This window comes from Salvelinus sp. IW2-2015, linkage group LG10 (genome assembly GCF_002910315.2).
Source record: "Salvelinus sp. IW2-2015 linkage group LG10, ASM291031v2, whole genome shotgun sequence".
Lineage (NCBI taxonomy): Eukaryota > Metazoa > Chordata > Actinopteri > Salmoniformes > Salmonidae > Salvelinus > Salvelinus sp. IW2-2015.
In genome coordinates, this window is record NC_036850.1 from 11,148,741 (window position 1) to 11,167,831 (window position 19,091).

General features: G+C 43.3%; 1 pseudogene; it reads right to left on the minus strand.

The window, feature by feature from the left end:
• The window catches only part of LOC111969271 (neural-cadherin-like), a 224,035-nt pseudogene that overhangs the window by 114,237 nt on the left and 90,707 nt on the right, over positions 1 to 19,091 (minus strand).

Below are 19,091 nucleotides of genomic sequence, written 5' to 3' on the forward strand. Positions count from 1 at the left end.
TGTATCTCAATTTAAGTCAGGACTGAGACTGGACTACTCAGGGACACTCAACACCTCTTTAGTCATTCTGGTGTGTCTTTGGTAATAAAATGTGTGTAATTGTCCCCCAGAAAAATAAAACTCTCCAAGGGTTAGGTTTTCAGAGTTCTAACTTTTTGCCTGTGCTTTGCTGCTTTAATATTTATGTTTATATTAAAACACTCCCCAATCCCTGCCGATGACAAGCATACCCATAACATGATGCTGCCACCACAATACTTGCCAATACAGAGGGTTTGGATTTGACCCAAATCCATCATTAATGAAAACCCACCTCAGTCTTCTGAAAACTTAACCCTGGGATAGAGTTTATATTTTTCAGGTGGACAATTAGACACATTGTAATGGCTGACTAGTCCAGTCTCAGTCATGACTTAAATTTGCTTGAAAATCCGAGACAGAAACAATGGATGTACAGCATGTTGTGCAAAGTGTGTTTATTTAATTAAATAGGAATATTTTCTGTAATGTTCTTTCACTTTGACAGTATGGAGTAGGTTGTGTAGATCTGTAGGTAAAAAATATAATTGAATCCCTTTTTGGCTTTAAGGCAGCAAACTGTGAAGGCCGTGCAAGGGGTGTGTAGACTTTCACTAGGCACTGCATTACATGTTGTACAGTGGCTTGCGAAAGTATTCACCCCCCTTGGCATTTTTCTTATTTTGTTGCCTTACAACCTGGAATTAAAATAGATTTTTTTGGGGGGGGGTTGTATCATTTGATTTACACAACATGCCTACCACCTTGAAGATGCAAAATATTTTTATAGTGAAACAAACAAGAAGTAAGACAAAAAAACAGAAAACTTGAGCGTGTATAACTATTCACCCCCCCAAAGTCAATACTTTGTAGAGCCACCTTTTGCAGCAATTACAGCAGCAAGTCTTTTGGGGTATGTCTCTATAAGCTTGGCACATCTAGCCACTGGAAAAAGTTTGCCCATTCTTCAAGGCAAAACTGCTCCATCTCCTTCAAGTTGGATGGGTTCCGCTGGTGTACAGCAATCTTTAAGTCATTGTAACGGCTGTCGTCTTCCTCCTCGTCTAAGGAGGAGAAGTTTGAAGGATCAGAGGACCAATGTGCAGCGTGGTAATTGTTTATCTTATTTAATGAAGTGAACAACTCAAAATACAAAAAAACAACAAAGTGAAAACCGAAACAGTTCTATCTGGTGCAGACACACAAAGACTGAAGACAACCACCCACCAAAACCCAACAGAAAACAGGCTACCTAAATATGGTTCCCAATCAGGGACAACGATTGACAGCTGCCTCTGATTAAGAACCACATCAGGCCAAACACAGAAAACCAACACAGAAATAGAAAACATAGATTACCCACCCAACTCACGCCCTGACCAACTAAAACAAAAGACAAAACAAAGGAACTAAGGTCAGAACGTGACAGTCATACCACAGATTCTCAATAGAATTGAGGTCTAGGCTTTGACTAGGCCATTCCAAGACATTTAAATGTTTCCCCTTAAACCACTCGAGTGTTGCTTTAGCAGTATGCTTAGGGTCATTGTCCTGCTGGAAGGTGATCCTACGTCCCAGTCTCACATCTCTGGAAAACTGAAACAGGTTTCTCTCAAGAATCTCCCTGTATTTAGTGCCATCCATCATTCCTTCAATTCTGACCAGTTTCCCAGTCCCTGCAGATGAAAAACATCCCCACAGCATGATGCTACCACCACCATGCTTCACTGTGGGGATGTGTTCTCGGGTGATGAGAGGTGTTGGGTTTGCGCCAGACATAGCGTTTTCCTTGATGACCAAAAAGCTCAATGTTAGTCTCATCTGTCCAGAGTACCTTCTTCCACATGTTTGGGGAGTCTCCCACATGCCTTTTGGCGAACACACATTTTTTTCTTTAAGCAATGTCTTTTTCTGGCCACTCTTCCGTAAAGCCCAGCTCTGTGGCGTGTACGGCTTAAAGTGGTCCTATGGACAGATACTCCAATCTCCACTGTGGAGCTTTGCAGCTCCTTCAGGGTTATCTTTGGTCTCTTTGTTGCCTCTCTGATTAATGCCCTCTCTTTTGCCAGGTTTGCTATGGTGCCATATTCTTTCAATTTTTTATTAATGTATGTAATGGTGCTCCGTGGGATGTTCAAAGTTTCTGATATTTTTTTTATAACCCAACCCTGATCTGTACTTCTCCACAACTTTGTACCTGACCTGTTTGGAGAGCTCCTTGGTCTTCATGGTGCCGCTTGCTTGGTGGTGCCCCTTGCTTAGTGGTGTTGCAGAATGTGGGCCTTTCAGAACAGGCGTATATATACTGAGATATGGGACAGATCATGTGACACTTAGATTGCACATAGGTGTACTTTATTTAACTAATTATGTGACTTCTGAAGGTAATTGGTTGTACCAGATCTTATTAGGGGCTTTCATAGCAAAGGAGGTGAAGACATATGCACGTACCACTATTCCATTTCTTTTGTTGAAGTTTTTGAAACAAGTATTTTTTTTCATTTCACTTCACCAATTTCGACTATTTTGTGTATAAGTCCATTCATGGAATCCAAATAAAAATCTATTTAAATTACAGGTTGTAATGCAACATAATAGGAAAAACGCAGGGGACAAATACTTTTCCAATGCACTGTATGTTGTTATTATTATAGAGATGAACTAACACATTCACAGAGTCTTGTCCTAACCCAGAGCCTTATTCCTAAAATTGAGGGTAATCTGAGTATCCATGGAAAAAATACAATGAGGTTTGAGAGATGTTCGGCTTTCAGAAAAAGAATAACCATACAATACTGGACAGTAGTCATAACACTATCATAAGCTATGATAGTGTTGTACATGAACCAATCACTAAGCTCTGAAAGCCCATTAGGCTACATGACAATACAAATATCAAGCCATTGTCAAATGTCATGTAAAGCCATGCCAAAGAGTGCTAATGTGTTTAATACCGTACTACTGTCACATTAGATGGCACAACGCTTTAAGCGTTTCAGTCACAATTAGCAAATTATGTGTAGTGTTTTCCTTAATGCATTGATGAAAACAGCAATCACAATAGAAATCACACCACACCACGCACATGCACACCACACACACACACACACACACACACACACACACACACACACACCACACACACACACACACACACACACACCACACACACACACACACACACACCACACACCACACAGCACACACACACACACACACACACACACACACACACACACACACACACACACCATGCAGAGGCTCTTTCAGTTGCACGAAACACTTGCAGGTTGGGAACACCGCAGGGATGTTTTTCACAAACAGCCCACATTATAACAGATTCATGTCTCTCTTATTATGTCCTCTTCCAGTCTTAGTTCCCATTATCCATATCTCCCTTTCCATCTTACCACAAGATTCTCAACGATTTTCCCTCTAGGCCTCTCTGTCTCTCTCTCTCTTTTTCTCTCTGCTCTCTTTTCTCTCTGGCTTTCTCTTTCTCTCCACTCTCTCTCTCCTTTCCATACTGCAGCTGTCAGGTAGAGGAAAGCAGGTGTTCTGTCAGGGGCTATGAAAGGGCCAACACCAGGGGAATCAAAGAGCCCAAGCGCTGTCATTCTGGTTCCCTCTCTGACAGCCTGCCAAGCTATTTTATCCAGTCAAAGAGAGACGGAGTGAATCAGAGAGAGAGAAAACAGGTGGATGGAGAAGAGGAAAAAAGAAACAGAATCATGAGAGAGAAACAGGTAGGAAAGAGGAAGAGAGTGAGAGAGAGAGAGAGAGAGAGAGAGAGGAGAGGAGAGAGAGAGAGAGAGAGAGAGAGAGAGAGAGAGAGAGTGAGATCGTGATCAAGGATCGAGCATCGAGATCAAGATCGAGAATTGGACAGTGAAACATGGACAAGTGCAAGAGAGAGAGAGAATGCATGATACACTGTCACCTAAGTGATCCTAAAACTCACAATAGCCAACTAGGATAAGGCAGCAAGGTCGGTTATGCTGCACAACCGCCAATTACAATCAACCGTGTTCCGTCTGCAAAAGGAAAATAACAGTACTCTAGTCTGAGATAAACAATGTCCTCTTAGATTATCTCTCACCTGATGATGTGTCTGTCTGGGAAACAAGACAGAGACAGTCGCTTACCAACAGGCACCACATGCCTGGGATGTGCCCAGTGATGCCCACTCATAAAGGCAGACACCAGAATACCTGCTTGCCCAGGAAAATCCAATATGATTGGTAACTTACCACCTGCTACCAAATGGTGCCTAGTGGTGCTTGTTGTCATCTATCGCAAAGTGACAACAAGCAATTTATTCATAGGTTATTATCATGTTATTACTATTGGGAAATACCAGGTACCAGATTATACTAATGGAAAGGAAAATAAGGTTGAACCAAATGATCAGGTCCCTTTGGGAAATAAATGGTAAAAATCTAATGACAGCGAAATATGTGGCAGCATGGCTTAAGACACATTGAGCACACCGCACTCACAGACCTTCAGTTCTATAACTGCCACTGTTCTCTAGTTAAAGAAAAGCAAAAGATGGATACAATAAAGCCATCCGAACACCATTTTCATTGCTGTCGCCACTGTTTTGTATGTACTCTAATTTATTATAGATTTGAAGATTGCTTTTCAGATAATTGAAAATGTTAAAGCAGCAATGCAGAAAAAGAATGTGGCAACAGAGTCATTTAGACAGGGAGGGGAGTAGAGGAAAATTGAGAAGGGGAGGGAATAAGACAGAGGGGGGAACAAGGGAGCTGTTTAGAACACGGGAGAAAAAGTCCTGAGAAAAATAAGAACGGAGGAGCAGAGCAGGATTAAGACAAAACCCACAGCGTAAGAAATGGCCCTGAGGTTGTTATGGAAACAGACAAATAACAAAATCTGGAACAGGGAAAAAAACAGGCAGCAATTGCATAAATCAATGGAATTAAAGGGACAGAGACAGAAAGAAAGAAAAAGAGTACCACATCTATAAAATAAAGACAGAGAGGAGAAACGAAGCTGGGACATTTTCAGAAACCGCACATAACGATCCTGCTGCACTTGAGTGTCCGTGGTTCATGGAGAGTTTCTAATGGTTGCTCTCTGCTGCTATAACATATCCAGAATTAATTGGGAAAAAGACAAGAGGGGAACAGGGGTAATATGAAAAGCACAGCAGGGAGAAAGCATTACCTACATAATAAATCAGAAGGCTAATGGCCAACTTCCAATATGTCTATCCAGAGACAGAAACATCCGCACACGCGAATAATGGTCATTACAAGAGATGAGATATCCTAACGAGGAAATGCTGGTACATGTCAATTGTTTGTCTTCATTCATTGGAAAGCTGTCCACAATAATTGAATGATGGTTCAATAAAGCAAAACAATATGAATATGGTTAGGCCTACGGTAGGGAATCTATCTACTGGGAACACTGATTAACGAACTCAAAATGATGTAGCAGCTACTTACGATCCAATGTAAAAATGACTTCAAGTAGACATTGACACTGAGAATGCAGTTCCTCAGCTAGCCTCGTATGACTGGAGTCTAGCCTGAGAGAAACAAAAAGCCCAACAGCAACAGCAACAACAAAAACAAAGACAGCCTGATGTAGTTCATAGTGAGCTCAGTGACCTAATCCACTGGCTGACCTGGGATCAGAAGAGAGATGACCACACGTGACAGGTGTAGAGTCTCTTTCCATTAATTGGCTTATGTGGAACAGACTCCAGGGGCCGTGCTGTGAATCACGCATGAGATCCGAGCCAAATGTAGGGCTCTCAGGAAGCGCCAACGCCAAACTTTTGACAGGGCCACGAATCGACAGGGGCCACACTTTTAACTGGTTCTGAATAAATTACTGCACACTCTCCACTTGTCACCTAGCTGTTTCTTCCCCTCTTCCGGACGTTGTTAGCGAGGGTGCTTAGCGTGACCCCAATCAGCACCTGGCTCCCTCDWTCCTCTCTKCCCKGCDTACTGCTGACAGAGGGAACACAGGCACAATTACTGTCTCTACCAGTCTAGGAAGAAGGGGGGCTTTGTCATTCTCTCTACTCCCAGCACTGCACGCTAACTACAGGAGTCCCTGTTCTCCCGGGAACACAGTTCTATCACTTTACAGCACAGCAGATGGAGAGAGAGAGAGACAGAGGGAGTGAAAGTGTCTGTGTGCGTGTGCGTGTGCGTGTGTGTGTGTGTGTGTGTGTGTGTGTGTGTGTGTGTGTGTGTGTGTGTGTGTGAGAGAGAGAGAGAGAGAGAGAGAGAGAGAGAGAGAGAGAGATATTCCTCCACACTAGAGGAACACCAATGTAAGAACACTGTTCATTGAATAAAGCTCAGTCTTCACAATATTACCCTCCAAGCTCATCATTAAGCTCGGGGCCCTAGGTCTGAACCCCGCCCTGTGCAACTGGGTCCTGGACTTCCTGACGGGCTGCCCCCAGGTGGTGAAGGTAGGAAACAACACCTCCACTACCCTGATCTTCAACACAGGGGCCCTTCAACGGAGCGTGCTCAGTCCCCTCCTGTACTCCCTGTTCACCCATGACTGCGTGGCCACGCATGCCTCTAACTCAATCATCAAGTTTACAGACGACACAACAGTGGTAGGCCTGATTACCAACAATGACAAGACAGCCTACAGGGAGGAGGTGAGGGCCCTGGCGGAGTGGTGCCAGGAAAATAACCTCTCCCTCAACAAAACAAAGGAGGTGATCGTGGACTTCAGGAGACAGCAAAGAGAGCAGAGCACGCCCCCATCCACATCTATGAGGTCGCAGTGGAGAAGGTGAAAAGCTTTAAGTTCATTGGCGTACAGATCACTGACAATCTGAAATTGTCCACCCACACAGACAGTGTGGTGAAGAAGGCTCAACAGAGCCTCTTTAACCTCAGGAGGCTGAAGAAATTTGGCTTGGTCACAGGGCTTTCCAGAGGGCAGGGTGGTCAGCCCAACGCATCACCAGGGGTACACTGCCTGCCCTCCAGGACATCTACAGCACCCGGTGTCACAGGAAGGCCAAGAAGATCATCAAGGACCTCAGCCACCCGATCGACGGTCTGTTCACCCCGCTACCATCTAGAAGACGAGGTCAGTACTGGGACCAAGAGAACTGAAAAACAGCTTCTATCTCAAGGCTGTCAGACTGTTAAATAGCCATCACTCCGCCCAGTACCCTGCCCTGAACTTATTCACTCTCACTAGCCGGCTACCACCCGGTTACTCAACCTTGCACCTTAGAGGCTGCTACCCCATGTAAATAGGCATGGTACACTAGTCACTTTAATAATGGAACACTGGTCACTTTAATAATATTTACATATTGTTTTACCCATTTTATATGTATATACTGTATTCTAGTCAAGTCCATCCTATTAAACTATTGCTGTACATATACTATTCTATGCTACATATTCTTCAGATATACTAAATACACTACATGACCAAAAGTATGTTGACACCTGTTCGTCCAACATCTCATTCCAAAATGATGGGCATTAATATGGAGTTGGTCCCCCATTTGCTGCTATTACAGCCTCCACTCTTGTGGGAAGGCTTTCCACTAGATGTCGGAACATTGCTGCGGGGACTTGCTTCCATTCAGCCACAAGAGCATTAGTGAGGTCGGGCACTGATGTTGGGCGATTAGGTGTTTGATGGGGTTGAAGTCAGGGCTCTGTGCACACCAGTCAAGTTCTTTCACACCGATCTCAACAAACCATTTCTGTATTGACCTTGCTTCGTGCACGGGGGCATTGTCATGCTGAAACAGGAAAGGACCTTCCCCAAACTGTTGCCACAAAGTTGGAAGCACAGAATCATCTAGAATGTCATTGTGTGCTGTAGCTTTAAGATTTCCCTTCACTGGAACTAAGGGGCCTAGCCCGAACCATGAAAAACAGCCTCCTTCACCAAATTTTACAGTTGGAACTATGCATTCGGGCAGGAAGCGCTCTTCTAGCATCCGCCAAACCAAGATTTGTCTGTCAGACTGTCGGTTGGTGAAGCATGATTCATCATTCCAGAGAACGCGTTTCCACTGCTCCAGAGTCCAATGGCGGTGAGCTTTACACCACTCCAGCCGACGATTGGCATTGCGCATTGTGATCTTAGGCTTGTGTGTGACTGCTCAGTCATGGAAACCCATTTCATTAAGCTCCCGATGAACAGTTCTTGTGCTGACGTTGCTTCCAGAGGCAGTTTGGAACTCGGTAGTGATTGGAGGACAGACGATTTTTACACGTACGTGCCTCAGCACTCTGCAGTCCCGTTCTGTGAGCTTATGTGGCCTACCACTTCGCGGCTGAGCCGTTGTTGCTCCTAGATGATTCCACTTCACAATAACAGCACCTACAGTTGACCGGGGCAGCTCTAGCAGGGCAGACATTTGACTTGTTGGAAAGGTGCCACATTAGACGTCACTGAGCCCTTCAGTATGGGCCATTCTACTGCCAATGTTTGATTATGGAGATTGCATGGCTGTGTGCTCAATTTTATACACCTGTCAGCAAAGGTGTGGTTGAAATAGCCGTATCCACTAATTTGAAGGGGTGTCCAAATACTTATGTATATATAGTGTACTCTATCCACATACTGTCTGTCCATAATGTCTATACATCCCATCACATATACTGTGTTATATATATATATATACACACAGTTGAAGTCGGAAGTTTACATACACCTTAGCCAAATACATTTAACACTCAGTTTCACAATTCCTGACATTTAATCCTAGTAAAAATTCCCTGTTTTAGGTCAGGTAGGATCACCACTTTATTTTAAGAATGTGAAATGTCAGAATAATGGTAGAGAAAATTATTTATTTCAGCTTTTATTTCTTTCCTCACATTCCCAGTGGGTCAGAAGTTTGCATACACTCAATTAGTATTTGGTAGCATTGCCTTTAAATTGTTTAACTTGGGTCAAACGTTTCAGGTAGCCTAACACAAGCTTCCCACAATAAGTTGGGTGAATTTTGGCCCATTCCTCCTGACAGAGCTGGTGTAACTGAGTCAGGTTTGTAGGCCTCCTTGCTCGCACATGCTTTTTCAGTTCTGCCCACACATTTTCTATAGGATTGAGGTCAGGGCTTTGTGATAGCCACTCCAATACCTTGACTTTGTTGTCCTTAAGCCATTTTGCCACAACTTTGGAAGTGTGCTTGGGGTCATTGTCCATTTGGAAGACCCATTTGCGACCAAGCTGTAACTTTATGACTGATGTTGCTTCAAAATATCCACATAATTTTCCTACCTCATGATGCCATCTATTTTGTGAAGTGCACCAGTCCCTCCTGCAGCAAAACAACCCCACAACATGATGCTGCCTCCCCCCCCCCCCCCCCTGTGCCTCACGGTTGGGATGGTGTTCTTCGGCTTGCAAGCCTCCCCCTTTTTCCTCTAAACATAACGATGGTCATTTGTTTCATCAGACCAGAGGACATTTCTCCAGAAAGTACGATCTTTGTCCCCATGTGCAGTAGCAAACCGTAGTCTGGGTTATTATGGTGGTTTTGGAGCAGTGGCTTCTTCCTTGCTGAGCGGCCTTTCAGGTTACATCGATATAGGACTCATTTTACTTTGGATATAGATACTTTTGTACCTGTTTCCTCCAGCATCTTCACAAGGTCCTTTGCTGTTGTTCTGGGATTGATTTTCACTTTTCGCACCAAAGTACGTTCATCTCTAGGAGACAGAACACGTCTCCTTCCTGAGTGGTATGGCGGCTGCGTGGTCCCATGATGTTTATACTTGCGTACTATTGTTTGTACAGATGAACGTGGTACCTTCAGGTGTTTGGAAATTTCTCCCAAGGGTGAACCAGACGTGTGAAGGTCTACAAATGTTTTTCTGAGGTCTTGGCTGATTTCTTTTGATTTTCCCATGATGTCAAGCAAAGAGGCACTGAGTTTGAAGGTAGACCTTGAAATACATCCACAGGTACACCTCCAATTGACTCAAATAATGTCAATTAGCCTATCAGAAGCTTCTGAAGCCATGACATAATTTTCTGGAATTTTCCAAGCTGTTTAAAGGCACAGTCAACTTAGTGTATGTAAACTTCTGACCCACTGGAATTGTGATACAGTGAATTATAAGTGAAATAATCAGTCTGTCATCAGTTGTTTGAAAAATAACTTGTGTCATGCACAAAGTAGATGTCCTAACCAACTTGCCAAAACTGTAGTTTGTTAACAAGAAATTTGTGGAGTGGATGAAAAACGAGTTTTAATGACTCCAACCTAAATGTATGTAAACTTCCAACTTCAACTGTATATATAGTCAGATATTACTGTACTGTTGGAGCTAGGAACACAAGCATTTCGCTACACACGCAATAACATCTGCTAAATATGTGTGCAACCAATAGAATTGGATTTGGATTTGATTTGAGGGAGAGGAAGAGAGACAGAGACAGAGAAAGACGGAGAACTACAAGAAGCTTTGGCTAATTAAATATTCTCTCAGATTACAAGGGGCTATTTGGCCCTCTCCGGAAATTGTGACTTTCATAATCTTACTAAAGAGGAAGGTACTGACTTTTTAACATTTCACATGAAAATACCAATTAAGAAACGGAAAAGGGGGGGGTGACCAGCTCTAATCTTACACAAATTGCAAACGATACAAATGGGTAGGCCATAATTAGATTTTTTTCCCTCAACAGCTTTTCATAATTGAAAATACTGACACTACCAAGAACACACTTCAACACACACACATTACACACAGCTAGTTTTTCAATTCAAATTCAATATCTATTTCCCCAGCCTAAGGGGGAATAATGTTAATAACAGAGGGGGACATTGAGTTTTTCAGGGGGTCTCACACTGTCTGGTTACAATGGCATGGTCAGGCACAGCAGGACACTGTGTGCATACAGAAAACGTTCTACACAGGAATATTATAAGACATAGCACCAGGTGAATGCATATAGCCTCAGCATGGCCACTCATTGGGGACTCTTGTTGATTGACATTGAGGAAGAGTTCCTCATTAAGAGTTGTAGGATAGCATAGTGTAAAACTCACTATAGAACAAGACATATTGGATAGACACCATACCTGGACGTTGTCGTGACGTTACATTGATTCATGTGACGACTGCTGCTCGTTGAATGATTAACGGTGTATAATTACGCGATTAAATGATTCAAGGCAATTATTAACTCAATGACCCGGGGCACCATGGGAAAGTTTTAGCTTTATTGAGTTTTTATTTCCCAAATTCACTCAAAGAAAATCAGAATATCGATTTCACAACAATCGCCAATTAATCAATTTCCTCTACAGTCTCATTCTGAACGTCGCATGATCCGGGAATCTGCACAAACCAGAGTCTCACTAAATAAGTCCGTACCACACCAATTGAGCTGATTATTTATTTGCTAACAAGCTAAAATGATAATATAAGAAACACATACACAAACATACAGTCTATTAATTAGAACTTAGTATGAACAGGTCCCTAGCGGGCCAACACCATATTACACGTGTTTCACAAAATGGGGATTTCAAGAGAGAGAGAGAGAAAAAGAGAGAGAGAGAGAGAGAGAGAGATGAGAGAGATATCCTCACACTAGAGGAACACCAATGTAAGAACACTGTTTCAAGTTGAATAAAGCCCAGTCTTTCACAAATAAGTACCCTCCAAGCTCATCTTAAGCTCGGGCCCTAGGTCTGACCGCCCTCGTGCAACTTGGGGTCCTGGACTTCCTGACGGGCTGCCCCCAGGGTGGTGGAAAGGTTTAGGAACACAACCCTCCACTACCTGATCTCACACAGGGGCTCCCCTTCAATGAGCGTGCTCAGTCCCTCCTGTACTCCCTGTTCACGCCATTGACCTTGCGTGGCCAGCCTATGGCTCTAACTCAATCACAAGTTTACAGACACACATCAGTGGAGGCGATTACCAACAATGACCAGACAGCCTACAGGGAGGAGGTGAGGCCTGGCGGAGTGGTGCCAGGAAAATAAACCTCTCCTCAACAAAACAAAGGAGGTGATCGTGACTTCAGGAGACAGCTAAAGATGAGCTAGAGCACCGCCCCATCCACATCTATGAGGTTCGCAGTTGGAGAAGGTGAAAAGCTTTAAAGTTCATTGGCGTACAGAATCACTGACAATCTGAAATTGCCACCCTACACAGAGACAGTGTGGTGAAAGAAGGCTCACGAGCCTCTTTTAACCTCAGGAGGCTGAAGAGAATTTGGCTTGGGTCACGAGGGTTTCCCAGAGGAGGGTGGTCAGCCCAACGCATCACCAGGGTACACTGCCTGCCCTCCAGGGACATCTACAGCACCCGGTGTCACAGGAAGGCCACGAAGATATCAAGGATCACCACCCGATTCGACGGTCTGTTACACCCGCTAACCATCTAGAAGACGAGGTCGCTACGGGACAAGAGAATGAAAAAGTCTGCTATCTCAATCGGCTGTCAACTGGTTAAAAGCATCATGCGCCCAGTACCTGCTCTGAACTTATTTCACTCTCATACCGGCTACCACCCGTTACTCCAACCTTGCACCAGAGGCCTGCTACCACCCCAGTAAAATAGGTCAGGTACAACTATCACTTTAAATTGGAACACTGGTCACTTTGAATAAATTTCCATATTGTGTTTAACCACATTTTATATGTAATACTGTATTCTAGTCAAAGTCTCATATCTAATTAAACTATTAGGCTAGTACAGCTATCGTATTCTATGTACATATTCTTCAATATACTAAAATACACTACATGACAAAAGTTATGTTTGACCCCTGTTCGTTCCAACATCTCTTCAAAAATGATGGCATTAATATGGAGTTGGTCCCCCATTTGCTGGCTAATACAGCCCTGCCCCTCTTGTGGAAGGCTTTCCACTTGAGATGTCGGAACATTGCTCGCGGACTTGCTTCCATTCAGCCAGCAGAACATTAGTGAGGTGGGCACTGTGTGTGGGCGATTAGGTGTTTGAATGGGGTGTGAAGTCAGCGGCTGCTGTGCCACACCAGTCAAGTTCTTCACAGCCTCCGATCTCAACAAATCCAGTTTCTGTATTGACGCTGCTCGTGCACGGGGGCATTGTCATGCTGAAACAGGAAAGGACCTCCCCCAACTGTTGCCTCAAAAGTTGGAAGCACAAGAATCAATCTAGAATGTCATTGTGTGTGCTGGTAGCTTTAAGATTTCCCTTCCACTGGAACAAGGCCTATCGCCCGAACCATGAAAAACAGCCTCCTTCACCAAATTTTACAGTTGGGAACTATGCATTCGGGCAGGAAGCTTTCTAGCATCCGCCAAACGCAAGATTTGTCTGTCAGCTGTCCGGTTGGTGAAGCTATGATCATCATTCCAGAAAAACGCGTTTCACTGCTGCCAGAGTCCAATGGCGGTGAGCTTTTTACACCACTCCAGCCGAGATTGGCAATTGCCGCATGTGTGATCTTGAGCTTGTGTGTGACTGCTCAGGTCATGTGAAACCATTTCATTAAGCTCCGATGAACGAGTGCTTTGTGCTGAGTTGCTTCAAAGAGGCTAGTTTGGAACTCGGTGTGATTGGAGGATCAGACGATTTTACAGTACGTGCTCAGCATCTGCAGTCCGTTCGTGAGCTTATGTGCTTACCCACTTTCGCGCTGAGCCGTTTGTTGCTCCTAGATGATTCCACCTTCACAATAACAGCACCTATCAGTTGACTCGGGGCAGGCTCTAGCAGGGCAGACATGTGACTTGTTGGAAAGGTGCTCACCATTAGACGTACTGAGCTTCAGTATAGGGGCCATTCTACTGCCAATGTTGATTATGGAGATTGCATGGCTGTGTGCTCAATTTTATACACCTGTCAAGCAAAGGTGTGGTTGAAATTAGCCGTATCCACTAATTTAAGGGGTGTCCAAATAAGCTTATGTATATAATAGGTACTCTATGCCACGATACTTGTCTGTCTCCATAAGTTATACATCCATCACTTACTGTGTTATATTATATAATATACACACATTGAAGTCGGAAGTTTACATACACCTTAGCCAAATACATTTAACCAATCAGGTTTCACAATTCCTGACATTTTTTACTCCTAGTAAATAATTCCCTGTTTTAGGTCAGGTAGGATCACCACTGTTATTTTAAGAATGTTGAAATGTCCGAATAATGGTAGAGAAAATTATTTTATTTCCAGCTTTTATTTCTTTCCTCACTTCCCAGTGGGTCAAGTTGCAATACACTCAATTAGTATTTTGGGTAGATTGCTTTAAAATTGTTAACTGGGTCAAAACGTTTCAGGTAGCCTAACACAAGCTTCCCACAATGAAGTTGGTGAATTTGGCCCATTCCTCCTGACAGCGCTGGTGTAGACTGAGTCAGGGTTGTACCCTTGCTCGCACATGCTTTTTCAGTTTGCCCACATGAGAGAGAGAGAGAGAGAGAGAGAGAGAGAGAGAGAGAGAGAGAGAGAGAGAGAGAGAGAGAAAAACACACTTGGGTGCATTAGTCAGCTATGCTTATTTTAACCCTAACCTTGCCCCGAAATGCCGCTCTTATGGGTCAGAATATAGTGATGTAATTACGTGTTGAAGGTCTCCGATGGGGTGTCTCTGCTTGGATAGGATTCCGACTTCTCTGATGACGGTCCGTCTTCGGTTACTGGGTGTAAATCTCTGTTTCTCCTCACGGGGTCAGTGTCTTTTCTCTTAGTGGTCTGTTTTTCCTCGCCCTGGCTCTGAAAAGGGGTCTTCTGGGGAGGGCTAATCAGCCGTGTGGATGGTTCCAGCGTGGGAATGAAAACAGTGTAGACACACGATTCCTTGGAGAGTGATGACCGGGTGGTCCTGCTTGAATTCACCCCCTTTAGATACAGCTACTCGTCCGTAGCATAGGTTGTTGAAGGGGTCTTCAACCTCGTGTTGCGTTTTGAGTTTGCTGACCACTCATACCTTGGCTGCAGCTCAGGGTCACTTAGTCTCGTATGTTAATTCTTAACTCACATGTTTTATACCCTCGGGTCAGATATGGGCGTTTCCGCCTTTATGGCAATTCTCTGGGCGTACCTGTAAGGAGTGACGCCGGACAGGAGAAGCAAGTACGGCGAGTCAAACATTTAATCTGTACCAAGTTACGAGGCATACTCTGGATTTTACTCACATCCAATTTAGAAAACTAACTTCACATTTCATCTTCACAAAAACATTATCTTTGATCTGGACATTTTCCACACAACGTACAATATGCAAACATCCGGCACATATTGGGAAAACTCTTAAAGTTACAATGTTTTCGTTATAACGTCGTCCTTTAACTTTTAATAACATAACCAAAACGACATTCATTTTCATATTCCATCTATCGTCATTACCACCATTGTGGCTGACGAAACCTATTGTCCATAAGTCCATCTATTGCATGTTTATGTTCTGAGGCCGGTTTTCCATCTATTGATTTTGTTCAATGTGGATACAGAACAACACAGTGGAGCAGAGAGAAAAAAATCATGTCTGGACCAGGCAGAGGAGTAGCTGGACCAGGACCAGGGAGAAGGAGAGGTATGGGGAGAGGAGTAAGAATGCGTGGTGGTGTTCAAAGGAGAGTAAGAGCTGCTGTCACTGATGAAATAAGAGCCACCATCATAGACCATGTGATAAACCATGGTCTATCACTGAGAGAGGCTGGTTAAAGAGTCCAGCCTAATACCATGGTCTATCACTGAGAGAGACTGCTGAAAGAGTCCAGCCTAATAACATGGTCTATCACTGAGAGAGACTGTTAAAGAGTCCAGCTAATACTATGGTCTATCACATTGAGAAGAGCTGCTGACAAAGTCCAGCCTAATAACATCCTAGTCACTGGAGAGCTGCGTGTAAAGAGTCCAGCCTATATACACATGGTCTATGTCACTGAGAAGAGAGCTGGGTGGACAAGAGTCAGCTAACCATTCTAATACTCAGAGCGTGAAGTCCGCCATAATGCCACTGAGAGAGGCTGGTGTAAGAGTCCAAGCTAATACCATGGTCTCTCACTGAGAGAGGACTGGTGAGAGATCCACTCTAATACCAATGTCTATCACTGAGAAGAGCTGGTAAAACGAGTCCAGCTAAACCATGGTTATCACTGAAGGCTGGTGAAGAGTCCAAGTCTAAATACCATGGTCTATCACTGAGAGAGGCTGGTTAAAGAGTCCAGCCTAATACCATGGTCTATCACTGAGAGAGGCTGGTGAAAGAGTCCAGCCTAATCTCAGATGGTCAACCGTGGCTTCCATTATCTGGAATTTTCAACAAACCAACAGGTAAGTAATGCATTTCACAAGGGCTTCTTCCATCATTACTGTTGCTATGTCCCACAGTAACTGTATGCCACCAGTCCCAATGCAAATACATATGTTGTATTTTTGTTCCTCTAAAGGACGCAACGTCTTCCTCCCTCTAGGGGAAGAGGAAAGCTCCTCAGTGAAGACCAAGAGCATGCCATTGTAGGATTGGTCATTGCTGACAACGCAATAAAACTGAGGGAAATTCAGACCAAAATTGTAATGTGGAAAGCATCAGCCTGACTACCATTGGCTCGGACTCTGACCAAACACAGAGTTGGAATGAAACAGTTGTACACAGTTCCTTTTGAAAGGAACAGTGAGCGGGTCAGGGAACTCCGGCACCAATACGTCCAGGTATGGTGTCTATCCAATATGTCTTGTTCTATAGTGAGTTTTACACTATGCTACTCCACATGTAGACATGGGTTACAGTACATACAGTAGGACATACTGAAAAGCATTTACACATACTGTGTTTGATTTCTTTCAGGGAGTCATGGAGTTGGAGGCTAATCAGACCCCACATGAGGCAGGGTTTAACCTGGCAAAAACACGTCGGCGGGGAAGAGACGTCATCGGAAAAATGGCCACCATTGATGTGTCGGGTCAGAGAGGAGCAAATATCAATGTGTGCTGCAATCTCCAGTGCTGGTTTGGTCCTGCAGAAATACCAGATTGGTCCCTACAACACTGAGCTCCTTCTTTTGTGTTTAGATGACCTCCACCAACAACTGGTGCCAGAAGCAGAAAGGGAACAGGTGGGAGGAAAGATGAGGACATTGTGATGTCATGGGACAATGTAGCATTCCACCATTCACATGTAATCACAAACTGGTCTGCAGCCCATCCAAGAATGGTTTCCCTTTTCCTCCCCCCCTTCTCGCCTTTCCTCAACCCCATTGAATCATTTTTTTCTGCCTGGAGGTGGAAATTGTATGATCATCGGCCACATGACCAAATGTCCCTTCTGGATGCAATGGATGCCGGCTGCAGAGACATCTTAGCAGAAGACTGCCAGGGGTGGATAAGGCATGCCAAGCGTTTTTATCCAAGGTGCATAGCGAGAGACAACATAAGATGTGATGTGGACGAGAACATGTGTCCACATGCTAAAGATCGTATAGATTAGAACAGGACTGTGCATTTTTGCGTTTTTCCCTTCTGTGCCTTTTTTTTACAGTAATTGTGTTTTATTTTTACACATTTGGAACCAAAGGTCATGTGTGTTGTATTTTTTTGTTGATCACTGGCAGCAATTACATGTTGCTAATAAAGCTTTTACTGCAGCAATTATGTCACTTACTATTTTTTTCTACTGTACATTCTATAATGTAAAGATGACTCATTCACTTTTAGATAGTATGTTGCCAAAAATGCTTAGATATTGAGTCGGGTTTGCCGTGTTTTGATAGAGGTATTGTATGTAGAGAAAGTTTTTTTGCATTTGGAAATGTAGAGTTGGTATTTAATTAACAAAATGTGGTTTTGAGCAGAAAATTTACTTTTTGGCTAATTATGTGATGTAGGTATGTTGCTATGTTAAGAGTTTAGAAAAAGTATCTTAACTATAGGTAAATGCTTGTTAGCAATTGTAAAAAAATTGTAATATAATACATCTTCAATGTTAGATTGAACCACCTGTCTGTCAGTTCCTTAACCTTTCTGGCGCAGATATTCCGCTAGCGACCCACCTCGACAACATCCGGTGAAATTGCAGAGCGCGAAATTCAAATGACAGAAATAGAAATATTTAACTTTTACTGCCTCAGAAACCCGGATCCGGGAGCACCCCCCACCCCCCACACACTGATTAGCATAGATAGCATAGCTTCAGAAGTAGATAGTAGCATCTAAATATCATTAAATCACAAGTCCAAGACACCAGATGAAAGATACAGATCTTGTGAATAAAGCCACCATTTCAGATTTGTTTATAAGGCCACAGTGAATGCTATGAAGAAACCGACACTGCCTACGTCTTCCTCTGGGTGTCTGTACGTCATCACCGTTTTCAATGAAGTGGATGGGAACGTTCACAAGCCATTATAAATGACGAAAATGTACAGAGACCGTTCTTTTCTCCAGTGCGCCTCAAAGCGTGAAGGCCATCGGAACCTGTTCTCGTTCCAAGTCGTTTTCTAACCAGCAATATTTCTCCGGTCATGTTTTCAGTCGTTATATGTTGTTAAAAAACATCATAATGTAGTGAATTTGAACCGTTTATATCAATTTATATCCGTTTAGTGCGATTTTGAGGACATTTCTTTGTTGTGCGTTCTGAAAGTTTGGACAGCACGTTTTAGGGAGTTCGGTCGTTGGTGCTGGACATTTCGAAGGACAAGAGGACATCTATCGACAAAAGACGTTTATAACATAGAAAGGATACATTGCCCAAGAATATGATGGAAGATCAGCTCAAAGTAAGCAATATTTAATATGATAAACCGTTGTTTCTGTCGAAATATTTTAAACGCACATATCGCCATTTTGTTTTGGTATAGCTTCACTTGGCAACCCTGTATTGAAAAGTAAGGATAATTTTAAAAATGTAAAATCAGCGTTGCATTAAGACTAATTTGTCTTTCGATTCCTGTCAACCCTGTATTTTTTAGTCAAGTATATTGATTAGCTTTTAATTAAACTAGATTACTCTGATTAGATGACGTCAGACATATTGAGGCTTGATTTCCTAGTATTTCATTGTGTAACCACGGTTTTGTATGGCTAAATATGCACCTTTTCGAACAAACTGTATATGTATCGTTG